This window comes from Saimiri boliviensis, chromosome 21 (assembly GCF_048565385.1).
Source record: "Saimiri boliviensis isolate mSaiBol1 chromosome 21, mSaiBol1.pri, whole genome shotgun sequence".
Classification (NCBI taxonomy): Eukaryota; Metazoa; Chordata; class Mammalia; order Primates; family Cebidae; genus Saimiri; species Saimiri boliviensis.
Genome location: NC_133469.1, coordinates 5,278,519 through 5,293,166, shown reverse-complemented (window position 1 = coordinate 5,293,166; position 14,648 = coordinate 5,278,519). Strand labels below are relative to the sequence as shown.

Here is a 14,648-nt window from a genome sequence, read left to right as displayed (position 1 = left end):
GTGGGTTCTCCTGGCATCAGGCCAGAGCGCGGTAGTGAGCCTGTGTGTGTACGGCACTGGACTGTGTGTGTGCTGCATAGTTAACTGTGTGCTCATGTTTGTGTGGCCATGGGTAACGGTGTGTGTGAGTACAGTGGTGGTTAACTCTGTGTATGCATGTGTGTGAGTAGTTGACCATGGTAGTAAACTGTGTGTATATGTGCAGTGGTAGTTAACCCTGTGTGTGCGTGTGTGCAGTGGTAGCCCTGTGTGCGTGTGTGTGTGCAGCAGTGGTTAACCCTATGTGCACATGTGTGTGTGTGTGAAGCAGCAGCTAACCCTGTGTGTGCTGCACATGTGCAGCGGTGGTTAACCCTGTGTGTGCGTGTGCAGCAGTGGTTAACCCTGTGTGTGTGTATGTGTGTGTGCAGCGGTAGTAATCCTGTGTGTGCATGTGCATTTGTGGTGGTGGTTAATCCTGTGAGTGTGCATGTGTTTGTCCGTGTGCAGTGGTGGTTAATCCTGTGTGTGTGTCCAGTGGTAATTAACCCTGTGTGTGTGTGTGTGCGCGCCCGTGTGCAGCGGTAGTTAACTCTGTGTGTGTGTGTGTGTGTGTGTGCGCGCATGCGCACCCATGTGCAGTGGTGGTTAACCCTGTGTGTGTGTATGTGTGCGCGTAGTGGTAGTAATCCTGTGTGTGCATGTGCGTGCATTGTGGTGTTTAATCATGTGTGTGCATGTGTGTGTCCATGTGCAGCAGTGGTTAATCCTGTGTGTGTGTGTGTGTGTGTGTGTGTGCGCAGCTGTAGTAATCCTGTGTGTGCATGTGCGTGCATGGTGGTGGTTAATCGTGTGTGCATGTGTGTGTCCGTTTGCAGCGGTGGTTAATCCTGTGTGTGTGTGTGTGTGTGCGCGCGCGCACGTGCGTAGCAGTAGTAATCCTGTGTGTGCATGTGCATGCATGGTGGTGGTTAATCGTGTGTGTGCATGTGTGTGTCCGTTTGCAGCAGTGGTTAATCTGTGTGTGTGTGTGTGTGTGCACGCACGCGCGTAGCGGTAGTAATCCTGTGTGTGCATGTGCGTGCATGGTGGTAGTTAATCGTGTGTGTGCATGTGTGTGCCAATGTGCAGTGGTGGTTAATCCTGTGTGTGTGTGTGTGTGTGTGTGTGTGCGCGCGCGCACAGCTGTAGTAATCCTGTATGTGCATGTGCGTGCATGGTGGTGGTTAATCGTGTGTGTGCATGTGTGTGTCTGTTTGCAGCAGTGGTTAATCCTGTGTGTGTGTGTGTGTGTGTGTGTGTGCGCGTGCGCGCGCATGCACGCAGCGGTAGTAATCCTGTGTGTGCATGTGCGTGCATGGTGGTGGTTAATCATGTGTGTGCATGTGTGTGTCTGTTTGCAGCAGTGGTTAATCCTGTGTGTGTGCGTGTGTGTGTGTGTGTGCGCACATGCTCACAGCGGTAGTAATCCTGTGTGTGCATGTGCGTGCATGGTGGTGGTTAATCGTGTGTGTGCATGTGTGTGTCTGCAGCAGTGGTTAATCCTGTGTATGTGTGTGTGTGGGTGTGTGTATGTCCAGTGGTAGTTAACCCTGTGTGTGCATGTGTGTGCCCGTTTGCAGCAGCAGTTAACCCTGCGTGTACGTATGCATTCCCGTGTGCAGTGGTGGTTAACTGTGTGTGTGTGCATGCCCGTGCACAGCAGTAGTAAACCGTGTGTGTGCATGTCCATGCACGGCAGTAGTAAACCATCTGTGTGCACATGTGTATGTCCATCTACTCTGACAGCCTTCTCGGGCCCCTGAGGACTGGACACCAGTGGTTCTGAGGACAGCTCTGGTGACACTGTGGCTGTGCTGTGGAGTGACTGTCTCCCCACAAGTCTCAGGTTGCATAGAGCCAGCCTGGGCGGAGAGGGGCTGGGCTGCTCGGGCTGCTGATGGGGTTTGGTCCTCCTGATGACTGTCCTGGTGACCTGCCGCCTATGACCTCACCAGCCTGAGCTCCTGCAGTGGTGGCTCGGCTGGAGTTGATGGGTCTTTGAGAATGGAGAGGCCAGGCTCTCCCTGAGCGGTGGCAGCAGGGGCTGGCCCTTGGTCAGCTGTCCACCTGGGCCTGTGTGTGGAGGGTGTGCTGTTTGGCCTGGAGCAGAGCTCGGCACTCCCCACTTAAGTCATCACCCACCAGAGGCTGCCTCATCAGCTGAACCTCGTGAATTACCTTTCTGTGAATCAAAGTGGTTGAATATGGATGGTTTTTCAGTCATGGGGCAGACGGTCGATGTTTCACTTTCAGGGAGCAGGTGCTCTTGGTGCAGGGGAAAGCTCTGCGAGCGTCAACAGGGCGCCTCTGCTGGGGCCCGGGAAGCTTCTGGAGGAGAGGTGAGCCGGCTTGCCGGGTCAAGGGACGCCTGTTTGTTCATATTCACTTTGAGACTTTGTTGACACAGAGTTCCAAAATAGAGACAGCAGAACCCACAGAGCTGCCTCTCTGGGACCCAGCGGATCCTGGAGGGAAAGAGGCCACCTGGTCACAGAGCAGGGCTGCTGGTGTCCCTAGACCAGCACCTGTGACTCTGTCCTCAGCATTTTCCAAAGGAGCATCTCCTTTTACCCGTTGGTAGCTCGTGAAGTTGGGTTCAACTCTGACAGCCTGTGGGGTGGTGAGCACAGGCATTATTTTTTAATTACGGAAAATTGCAAATGTTTCCAGAAATGGAGCAGAGAGTGTCATGGCTCTGCCTGGTTGAAGCCCACTGTCAGCCTCAACAAGCTTCTGGACCGGGCTGGCTTCTCCAACGTGCCCTCTCCCTGCACCCCTCCACCCAGTGTTTTGGAGCAAATCTCAGCCAGCATCCTCTCATTTCAGCTGTAAATATTTCAGTGGGTAGCTCAGTGTGTTTTAAAAACAAAAGCCACGAGTCTAATATCACAACTGAAAAAAGCAAACAGCTTTTCGTTAGTATCATCAGCTGTCCAACTGAAGCTCAGATTTCCCCCCACTGCACTGCAGGCTGGGTGACAGAGCGAGACCCCCATCTCTTAATATTTTGTTTTTATTTTATTTTATTTTAAAATTCATTCATTCATTCATTGATTCATTTTTGAGATACAGTCTAACTGTGTTGCCCAGGCTGGAGTTCAGTGGTGCTATCTCAGCTCACTGTAACCTCTGCCTGCTGGGTTCAATCGATTCTGTGGTCTCAGCCTCCTGAGTAGCTGGGATTACAGGCATGCGCCACCACGCCTGGCCAATTTTTGTATTTTTAGTAGAGACAGGCTTTAACCGTGTTGGCCAGGCTGGTCTTGAACTATTGACCTCAGGTGATCTTGGTGATCTGCCTGCCTCAGCCTCCCAAAGAACTGGGATTATAGGTGTGAGCCACCGCGCCCAGCCCCATCTCTAAGTAAGTAAGTAAATAAGTAAATAAATAATAAATAATTTCTCCGTTGCGGTCTCGTGATTGCTTTGCAGCTGTCTCTGAACGAACAGTCTGATGAGGTTGGTGTGTTGTGCTTGGTGGAGTCTCTCTCCGGTCTTGACCCTGCAGGATCTCTGCACATCATGCTTTTTGTCCTTGGTAGACCTGGTCGCCTGCTGGACGGTCTCTGCCCTGGACTCTGCTGAAGGTGGCCTCACGTGGTCCTCGGTCACAACCCTCGTGGCACGGTTGGCTGTCCCTCAGGGGACGGGCCCCCTGTTGGTGGTACTGTGTGCATCCACAGGGTGGTCTCTGTTTAATGTCACGGCTTTAATGATGATCGCTCAGAGCCGTGGTTTCTTTAGAGGCTGCAGAGTGGTCTTTTTCTGCTTCTGCCATTCTTTCTCCGTTTGTTAGCTGGCACATTTCCAAAAACAAACTTCTCTTTGCCCACTGTTTGACTACGCCGAGGAGCCATTCGCAGATGAAGGGCAGGGTGCACGCTTGGACTCCCCCCGTTTTCCAGTTTTCAGATTAATGAGTTGTGTTCTCTCCTGAGAGTATCCGCCAGTGAGGGCGTTGGCCTTTTGTGGTGTTTCTTTGGTATCCTCCTGAGATGGTGAATTTAAACATATTTGGCCTGTTCTGATCATTCTGGGTAGTATCTGGTCGGTGCTCAAATAGTTCTACCTCCGGGCCTCTTTCAGTTGGCTTTGAGAGTCCTTTTTGTCCCAACCCAGTTGTCTCTGAGAGATTACTCACCTCTCGGTGTGACAAGATATCCCACGTTCATCACCACCGTTTCCCGCCCCAGTCCTGGAATTGACCGTTTCTGAAGTAAAGCCCTGTTTCCTTTTGGTGGAAGCTGACATTGACACGCTCTGAGTATCCTGGGTCACTGATGGCCGCTGGCGAGCTGTGGTATCTGGACCTTCTCGTGGACAGGGCTTGGACCTCAGGAGTTCATACACATAATTCTGCTGGAATTCACACCCTGGACTCCTAAGTGTCTGTGCAATCTCATCGGACTTTTATTGTATCTCTCTCTTGCTGGAATCCTGGTTCTCAGCGATCATCATGAGCATGACTCATTTGTTTTGCCCCTTGATAATGCACACAGTCTCAAAATCAAACACCCCAGGATTACTAAACACAGTCTGTATTTGCTCCTAGTTCTTTTGTCCTTAGGGATGTCCCACTAGAAAGGCACAGGTTATGGTGTCCGACAGTCGCTTGCAAGGCTTTTTCCTTCCTTTGTGGCTGTGTTATCAAGTCAGTACGGAGGTGAGTTCATTATGTCTTTTCACCTTAGATTTCTAGAGATGGCTTTTTTTCTTTTCTTTTAAAGTTTTGACATGACTTCAGACTTCCAGAAAAGTTATGGTCAGTTGCAGACACAATGCTCCTGAGTGCAAAATGCTTTTGTTGTATTTTCTAAGAGCAAGGATATTCTCTTATCTAACTACAGGGCAATTATCAAAATCGGGAAATTAATATTGATACAATACTAGTATCAGGTCTGAGACCTTATTCCCACTACACTAATGTCTGGTAATGACCTTTGTAGCAAAAGACAGTTCTGAGTCCTGAGTTGCATTAGTTTCATGCCTCTTTCATCTCCTTTCACCTGGAACAGTAGTTCTTTGTTTCCTGATACTGACGTTTTTGAAGATCACAGGTCAGTTATTTTGCAGTCTGTCCTCAATTTGGGTTGGTCCTGTTTCCTCACGGAGAGACTCAGGTCATGCAGTTATGTCCGGGTGCCACAGATATGATGGTGTGTTCTTAGCATCGCATCGGCAGGTACTTGATGCCATTTGTTCCTGTTATGCATAGTGTAGAGAATTTTTTTAAAATTAAATTTATTCGTCCAGTTATCTAAAATTGTTTCCATGGTTCCAAAGTCAAGGTGTGTTCAGAGAAGTTGCCTTTCTCTCCTTGCACCCTGCCCCTGTTTCCTCTCCTCCCCTGTAGATAACCAGTTTTCTTCTAATTTTACATTATTCTTCCACTGAAATTTTTATAAACAGGAGCATGTATATTGGTTCTTACCTTTCTGCTTAGATACATGTTAGGATGCTCACACTTTCTGCAGACTCATTATATCCTGTAGGTCGCTCCAAAATGGTACACAGAGACACCCTGTTCTGTGTCACACCTGTCCCTGTTCCGTGTCACACCTGTCCCTGTTCCGGGTCACACCTGTCCCTGTTCCGGGTCACACCTGTCCCTGTTCCGGGTCACACCTGTTCTCGTTCCGTGTCACACCTGTCTCTGTTCCGTGTCACATCTGTCTCTGTTCTGGGTTACACCTGACCCCGTTCAGGGTTACTCCTGTTCCTGTTCCAGATTACACCTGTCCCCACTCCGGGTTGCACTTGTCCCTGCTCCAAGTCGCATCTGTCCCGCTCCGGGTTGCACATGTCCCCTTTCCGGGTTGCATACATGCCCTCTCCAGGTTGCACACGTCCCCACTCTGGGTTGCACACGTCCCCACTCCAGGTCACATCCGTCCCTGTTCTGGGTCACACCTATGTCCACAGCATGACTGTAGTGTGGCTTCATCCACTTGTCACTTCTTCCCTGTTTTTTTTGTTGTTGTTGTTTTGTTTTTTTACTTGGTTTGTGTTTGAGACAAGGTGTCATTCTGTCACTCAGACTGGAGTGCAGTAGCATGATCCTGGCTCACTGCAGCCTCGACCTCCCAGGCTCAAGCAATCCTCCCACCTCAGCCTCCTGAGTAGCAGGGACTATAGGCACATGTCACCACACCTGGTTTGTTTTTTGTTTTTTTCTGTGTGGAGACAGGGTTTCACAGTGTTGCCCAGGCTGATCTTGAACCCCTGGACTCAAACCATCCACCTGCCTCAGCCTACCAAAGTTTATTACAAGTGTGAGCCACTGCGCCTGACCTCGCTTGTTTTCTGTTGATGGATGGTTGTACTGTCTCCAGCGGTACAGGACGTTAGTAGTTACAGGTAGCTCTGACCAGGCTGTCTGCACCTGGAGGATACAGGATGAACTTATTTTTATACCCCAAGCGTGATGTCTTGGGTATAGAGGGAGCTTAGTGAATGGAAGGATTAATTGCAGATTAGTTGGAGTTTGCCCGGCAGAACCGTGCCTTCTCCCATTCTCACTCCCATCTCAGTCCCAGAGGATATGGAATGTGAGAAAGGACACTGTGTAATCTGGGGACTCACAGTCGTATTCCACTTGTCACTAAGCCAACCTCTGTGGCTGCTGTGGTCGTCCCCGCCTCTCCTGACCTGCAGGAGGGAGTGCCGGTGTGGAGAGCTGCGTTCAGGAGTCAGGGCCCTGGCTTCTGATTCTCGCCTCAGGCACTGGTTAGCAGGCGGCTGTGAGCATTTACCCATTTGGGACCTCAGCTCCCCGACCTATAGAACAGCTAAGTGGTCAACGTTAACATTCCATTCAATTATCTATAGTGCTTTCTCTCAGAAAGCAGAGTATTATTCTTCACAGAGGAGAGGAAATGGCCCAAGTGTGCCGCAGCCTTCTCCGATGATTAAATACTGGAGAGCACAAATGTTCCTGTCAGAAAACGACACAGGATGAAGAATGTGAAGTTGAAATGCATTTTGGCTCATGGCTGAAGGCAGGAGCCTAAATTTGTTAAAGAAGCACATAAATAAATGAAAAGCATCGTGCGTTTGAATTTAGCCGCAAATGCATGTTGGTTGCTCGTGCTTTCTGAGCACCGTTGCCATGATGAGCGTGCATCTGGGATGTGAGATTCTCCAGGTGGTAAGGTGCATACCCAGCCCCTACCCAGAGCAATGTGGTGTAAAATTTGGATTTTGGAGGGAAAGTGCTTCTGGGGACCCTTGGGGCCAGGGGGCTTCTCTTCCTGGGGGCTCTCTGGTTGCTAGGCTGTGTAGGGGAGCTCCCGTGACTGCCTTTCGTCATCTTGTGTTGCTGAGGAGGGCTGCAGATGCCTCCCTGGTCACGCTGGAGGGTAGGCTGCCATGCCCTGTCTCTGGGCACGGGTGCACTCAGAGCACCAGGCATGGTAGATTCCCAGCAGATGCACTCAGAGGGGCAGTGCCACTGATTCCTCAAGAGTGTGACTCAGAGAGAAGGCACCTTTTCCTCCGAAGCCCCTGATGCTCCTGGAAGCTCCCTTTCCTGCTCTGACATACAGGGATGAGAGTGGCTGGCCCTTACCCCATGGGAGTCTTCTCAACGAAGCTGATAGGAGGGCTGGCCAGCTGCTTCCGGAGGCCTGCAGGGGCTTCCTCAGAATGGACAGCTTTAATGGAGGGGTCCTGGAGGGGAAGGGAAGTTTCTAGGTGGCTGTCCTGGGTGATTCAGAGTGAGGAAAACCCTCCTTACCATTGAAGTCTTCTGGAAGCAGAAGGGTCTGGGGAGCTGCCAGCTGCCTGCTGGTGGGGGGGTGCCCATTTGAGGCCCGATGGAGACAGGCTTAGGCGTGGGGTTGACTTGAGGTCTCTGGACTTGCCTCTTGGGATCTGGGCCGTGGGTGTGGTTCTGGGCTCAGGCCGTTTAAACTCCACCCCTTCAGTTTCTCTGGTGGTGAAAAGATAAACTCTGCATTAGTCCGTTTGCCTGCTGCTGATAAAGACATACCTAAGACTGAGCACTTTACAAAAGAAAGAGGTTTAATGGACCTAACAGTTCCACGTGGCTGGGGAGGCCTCACCATCATGGCAGAGGTCAAGGAGGAGCAAGTCACATCTTACATGGATGGCAGCAGGCAAAGAGAGAGCTTGTACAGGGAACCCCACCCCCCCTTCTAAAACCATCAGGTCTCATGAGACTCATTCACTGTCACAAGAACAGCACAGGAGAGACCTGCCCCGTGTTTCAGTTACTTCTCATCGGGTCCCGTCCACAACACGTGGGAATTCAAGATGAGATTTGGGTGGGGACACAGCCAAACCATATCCCACTTCCAGGGCAGGCACTGGGTTGGCTGGCTCTGCCCTAGAGTGGCATGTTTAATAAGTGACGACTGTGAGCAGGTGACCCAGACCTATATAAGAGAACAGACAAGCAGAAGATGAAGGCAGGCAGCACTCATTACAGTGACGTGTCTGTGTTATATGGAATTTCACCAGGAAAAATGAAATTGGTCCCAGTCCCTGTTTCTTCATCACTTCCATGCCCCATGAACATCAGTCTGCTCTTTAATTACACATTGTGGATGTTTGGCCCTGGGATCCCTCCTTGTCCAGGACAGATCTTTGAGTACAGAGGTGAGCTGACCCCACCACACCAAGTTCCTGAACTCATGTGGGAGGGAGTAAAGGTAGCTGCCGGCTTCTCTGTGGTATCCAAGGGCTTGGGCCCAGAGCCTAGCAGCTACTGGATGCTCAGTACATACCTGTATGTATGTATACACGGACGGACAGATGGGTGTGGGTGAGTGGATAGGTAGATGGGTGGATGAGTGGGTGAGTGGGTGGATGGATGCATCACTGGATAGATGGGTGGGTGGATGGATGAATGGACACGCAAGTGGATGAGTGGATGGATGGACATGTGGGTAGCTGGATGGGTGATTGGACGGATGGATCAATGAGTAGGCAAATGAATAGGTAGATTAGTAAATGGGTGGGTAAATGATAGATGGATGGGTGGGTAGATGAACAGACAAGTGAGTGGATAGATGGACGCGTGAGTGGATGGATAGATAGGTGAATGGGAGAAGGGATGGTGGATGGATGGGTGAGTGGATATGTAGGTGGATGGATGTGTGGGTGGATGGATGGGTGGGTGGATGGATGGGTGATTGGATAGTTGGATGGATCAATGAGAAGGCAAACGAATGGGTAGATTAGGTAGACGGGTGGGTAAATAATGGATGAATGGATGGATGGGTGGATGAACAGACAGGTGAGTGGATGGACGAATGGACAGATGGACGGATGGGTAGACAAATGGACTAATAGGCTGTTTCCTCCACTAGACATGTCGTTTTGCACATCCTTTAAGGTCCCGCTGGCCATCTCCCAGAGCTCCAGACGCACCTCCTTGCTCCCATCCTGTCTGGTGTTTGGTCCCAGGCATGGTTTTGTCTGTGCCACCTTTGCTTCCTAGTGCTTTGGGGCCTAGTGCCACCAGCTGGAAGTGGAGTTGGGGAGTGTCCCTGATTGCCCCCAGCCCACACTCAGCAGGGAGCAGGTGCTTGGCAGAGAGCCTGTTGCTGTGGGAAGGGACTGGGGGCCCGGAAGGTTTGGCTGCTGGGTGCCGAGCACTTGGTTGGAAAGGGAGGTTGCGGGGGCGGGGACAGCACGTGCTGTCGAGCACACGCGTCTCCTGCTCCTTGCTGGGCCGGAGCCCCAGAGTCCAGCCCACAGGCTGTCAGATGCCGCGTGCCTCTCACAGGGAGAGGCAGGCATCGGTTCCTGAAGACCAGCTGCTCTGGGTGAAAACCCTGGCTGGGATCCTAGTTCTTCTTTTACATGGTAAAAATGTCGGTACATTATTTGCCTACCTTAGATCCTGCACCGGCGTCCTGAAATGTACCTAAAACGGTGGTCAGCCAGCTCTGTACGCAACAGCCTACGTACGGCATTAGGATGTGACGTGCTTGGAAGGTTGCTGCTTCCCGGTGACCAGCCAAGACAGTGTTGACAGTTAGTTCATTGTTCCGTAAACGTTCACTCTGCACATAGCGGAAGATGACACAGCAGTAAATAACTGTTAGGGAGAAAATGCAGGCAAACATCAGAATAAAAGCAAGCATTTCTTGGAATTATCTGTTTTCTCCGAGCAGGGGGGGACATGGGAGGAAGGGGTTGAAGGAGCCGCCTCTGTGCTGGTGGCTGAAGGTGAAGCCATAGGCTGGGCTCTGTGGTGTAACTTACAGCAGGGTGATTCAGTGGAGGGTGTGCCTGTCTTCTAGAAAATTCCTGTGGTGATGGCAGGAGGGCTGAATTGGGCTGGGAGAGTTCAGCTGAGAGTCTGAAGAGTCTGAAGTTAGAGGTGGCCAGGTGGGGCCTCTGGGGGTGCCAGCCTCCGCCTGGCCAGGAGCAGCTTTCTGGGTGGATTCTGAGTTCGCGCCCCTGGCCTGGTGGGAAGGAGTTTTATTTAAAGATTATCACTTGATTTTTATTTTTGGGTGAGGCTGGGCCTGTGGAATCAGTCGTGTGCCAAGAGTACTCCTGCCTGAGAGATCTACTTTTACAGGTTTAAAAATAGCCGCAGAGCTGCTTCCCTTCGTCCCAGTAGCTTCCCTGTGGGCTGGGCGTCGAGGCTGGGTGGAGGGCCGGGCCTCAGCCTCGCCGCCTGGGCCTGCGTGGGCCTGAGCTGACACATCTCCTGTGCCTCCCCTTGAATCAGGGTGGCCATTCGCTCATCACAGAAGGTTCTGGGGGCTGCCCTGGAGTGCCTAGCCAGGTGCCTTGCCCTTCTGCTTCCAGGCCCTGGGGAGGCCTGAAGGCTGGAGCGGGTGGGTGCACAGCCATCCTGGCTGTGCTGGGACTTCCTTTAGCCTCTGTGGGAGGTTTCTGTGTGCTGTATGTCGCTCCGCCAGGCTCTTGTCCTGTCTTGGGGGCTCCTTGTCTATGGCTGATGCTGCTTCGTTCCTTGGAGAGCGGGGGATGGTGCCGTCTGGATATGGGTGGAGCTGCCTGCTGCCTGCCGGACCGGAGTCGCTCTTCCTTCTGAGGGTCCCTAAACCTCAGGCTAGAGCTTGACCCCCGGCTGCAAGACGCCTAAGGGGCTGAGGGTCCCTCTGGGCACACAGCGTCCCCTGGGCCTCCTTCCATCTCTCCCTGGCCCCAACATATTTTGCTGCCCGACAGGTCTTGCGATGGGTTGGGATGGGAGCAGGCCCCAGCCCACTGGGCAGCCATCCTGGTTCCCCTGTGTGCCCTGCACCCAGGCAACCTCGCGTTCCTTCCTGACAATGAAACGGCCGACATGCTTTCCTGGGCTTCGGGGGAGCAGAGCCCCGAATGAGAACCCATGAGGCAAGGACAGATTTCTTTTTTTTCAGGTGCTCCCTTGGGACTTGGGTTCTAGGGATCCGACTCACTCCTTGGGCAGGTGTTTTGGGCCTCTGGCCTCCTGCCAACTTCCTTCCCATCCTGTGGCTGCTGTGACGAGGTCTGCTCTGTGCTCAGCCTGTCACAGCCGTCACTCGGCCCTGGAGAAGGCACAGCTTGCTGGGCTGGAAACAGTGCCACGGGATCCACACAAGCCATGGCCTCTGATGTGGTGGCTCCTCTGCCCCTGTAGGGCCATGACTTTGTGGCCTGATACCCTGGGCCATGGCTCCTACCCCTGGGTCTCCACCTGTGACTTGGCCCCCGGCAGGTATGGTATCACACACACCCAGGGAAGCCTCCCATCCCCGTGCGGTGCATGTGGCTGCCGCCTGGACTCTGCGCTCACACACATCTTCACATGTCTGTGCCCGAGACAGGTGCAGGGGCTCTCGGGAGAGCAGGTGCTCCGTGCTGCTAAGATGTGCTGTGGCAGGTCACATGTTCCTGGGGTGTATGGAATGGATGACTCTGGAACATCCCCTCTGCCCGTGTTGTTCTCTGTGGGGCTTTAGAGAGACTCATCGTGCACTTTTCTCGTGGGGCCTCCACGGTGGTGGCACTTGGGAATCCTGCTGCAGGTACCTTTGGGGGCACAGCTGGAGGTGTCTCTCTCCTCTCCACCTCCTCGAGGAGGCACAGTCCCCTCAGCCTCGCTCTCCTCGGAGAGCATGGCGAGTCAGCCTGTCCCAGCTTCCGGCAGAGCCAAGAGGCTTCCCACCTGTGCCCAGTGTCATTCCTGCCTCGAGGAGGTGGGGAGGAAAAAGACAGAGCTAGGGGCCGCTGGGGACCCTTCACTCCTGGAGGGCTTCCGGTGATGGTGTGACCCAGGGACTGCCTGGCGCAGGAAGGTCCATGCCAGGTGGAAGGAAGAGGGGCTCCCAGCCTGCCTGGGCACTGGGGCTCCTTCACCTGACACGACTGTCTCGAAGGAGAGCGTTGTTGGCACAATCATGGCCCCACAGAGCGTCCATGTCCCCCAGGCCTGCGCATGTGGCCTCGTGTGGCAGAAGGGACCTTGTTGTTGAGGATGAGTCACAGCCCTGAAGTGGACTTGGTCCTGGATTATCTGGGGTCATACAGTCGCAAGGGTCCCGAGAAGGAGGTGGCAGGAAGGTCAGAGGTGGCCATGTGAGGGTGGGGTCAGAGGTCACAGTGGTGTCATTGCTCCCTAGGGGCCACGAGCCAAGGAGTGCAGGGGACTTGGGGAGTTGGAAAGGCAGGAAATGGGGCTTTGGGGAGCTGGAGACCCAGGGAGACCCAGGTTGGACTTCTGACACCAGAACTATAAGAGAACCCGTTTGTGTTGTTTTAAGCTGCTGTGTGATTTTTCACAGCAGCCACGGGAAACAAGTGCAGAGGTCACCAAGGGGCTCCGTGGCCTGCCCTGGATGTGGCCTCACCCCCACCCCACCCTGCAGGACATCTCAGGCCCTGATCTGCGGGGCAGGGAGGGCTGTGGATGCGGGTGGCCCGGGGTCCTCGGTGTCTGTGGGTAGCTCGGGGCACAATGAGGCCCACGCCGGAGGCCAGGGGACCCAGAACCTCAGCAGCCACCGCAGATTTTCGGGGCGTAGATGAGAGGAGTCTGCTGCGTGAACGCCCGGCTCCGCACTCTCCTCTGGGCAGGAAACCGGCCCTCCTGTTTCTGTTCTTACTCGGGGAAGAGAAAGAAAAATTGACGATGGGGGATTTGGGCCGCCTCTGTCCTGTGGAAAGATACAGCTGTGCTCGGCACACTGCAGTCGACCTGAATATGTCACCGCTGGGCGGGAGGCAGGCCTGTGAGGTGGCGTCGTGGGGCGCGCGGTCATCATCCCCGTCTCGGGAGAAAGGGCAGCTTGGCCTCGCAGGGAGCCATTTGCCCAGAGATGGGAAGAGCTCACGGGAGAGAAACGCGCACCGCTGCAGCCGGTTTTGTTTCCTGAATTGTCCTCGTACCGGCAGGAACGACACTGCGCACAGGTGGGAAGCCTCTCGGCCCTCCCGGAAGCTGGGATGGGCTGCCTCGCCCCACTGTCCAAGGAGCCCCGTCTGCAAGGCTGAGGGGACCGTGCCGCCGGCCGACTGGGGAGCCAGGCGTCATCGGGCTCTGAGCAGCGAGGATGGCGCGGCTCTGGTGTTCACATTTGTCCGGGCTCTGCAGAGAGCCCGACCCCAGGAGGTCCAGGGTGGAAAGAGGGGCGGCTGCCTGAGGCCCCGTGACCTCTGAACCCAGGCTTGTGACACAGCAGGCACAACACACCACGCCGGGCTCCAGGAGGGCTCCGTGTCCGTCTCCATGGCATCCATCCCTGGGCTGGGACTGGCCCACGACTGCTGCCCTGTCACGGTTTAGTGACTCCAGGAAGGGGCGTGGGGACAGCCCCATTTAGGAAAATGCGGTTTCCTGTTACCCATGCAGGGAGGGCCCCGAGTGCCTCTGACCTATGGATGGAGAGGCGCGTGGGCAAAGGCCAAGACCAGAGGAGGCGGTGTGTGGGTGCCAAGAGCGAACCCGGGAAAGTACCAGAGCCCTCCGGCCTTGGCCTGCTCCACCCAAGAGCCCAGCCGGGAGTGCGGCTGCCCGGTGTGACGCATCTTACCTCTGTGTTCCCACGAGATAAAGTCACTGCCACAACACGAAGACAAAGGCATGAGAAGAAGCGGCCCCATGGCTGTCTCTGAACCCTCCCCAGCTGGCTCCAAATTGGGAACTGAGCCAGGTGGACGCTCCCCTTTGGGGAGAAAGACCGCGGACGGAGCGCTTGGTTCCCTCTTTTGTTTATCCAGCGACCCTCGATTCAGCCCCTTCCGTTTGCCAGGCACACCGCTGCTGTGTCCCAGAACCTCGCCCAGCTCATGGAGGCGCCGGGTGGGTGTGGTGGGCCGGCCGGGTGCAGGCGCCATCCTCTCCACGGGTGTCCTTGGCATAGGGGCACTTGGTGAAATGGCTTTTGTGTTCTGTGTTCAACATTATGAAGGACAGTGAGGAGATTCCCACCCTTGCTTCACCCAGCTCTTGCCCCAGTCGTGTAAGAGGAGCCCATTCATAGTTCCTGCCCAGGAGAAAGGGCTGGGTGGGGACCAGTTGCACGCCCTGCCGTGTGAGCGCCCCGCACCCTGGAGGAAGATCAGGCGCTCAGTTCCGCTCACAGAGCAGAGACCCCACTGCTGTTTCTGAGTCAGGCACCCCAGAGTCAGAGGGCCTGCGTGGACATGAGCGATGGTCA

At 54.2% G+C, this 14,648-nt stretch overlaps 1 protein-coding gene and 1 long non-coding RNA gene across 7 annotated transcripts in view; one reads left to right on the top strand and one right to left on the bottom strand.

Moving 5' to 3' along the window:
* The window catches only part of GRAMD4 (GRAM domain containing 4), an 83,227-nt gene that overhangs the window by 47,658 nt on the left and 20,921 nt on the right, over positions 1–14,648 (top strand). The gene's annotated exons all lie outside the window — the stretch shown is intronic.
* LOC141582620 (uncharacterized) lies at positions 2,999–10,462 on the bottom strand. Its single transcript, XR_012515489.1, has 4 exons — positions 10,255–10,462; positions 9,882–10,087; positions 7,757–7,951; positions 2,999–6,955 (listed from the first exon to the last, which is right to left on the bottom strand). It is a non-coding gene; the product is annotated as an uncharacterized LOC141582620 (long non-coding RNA).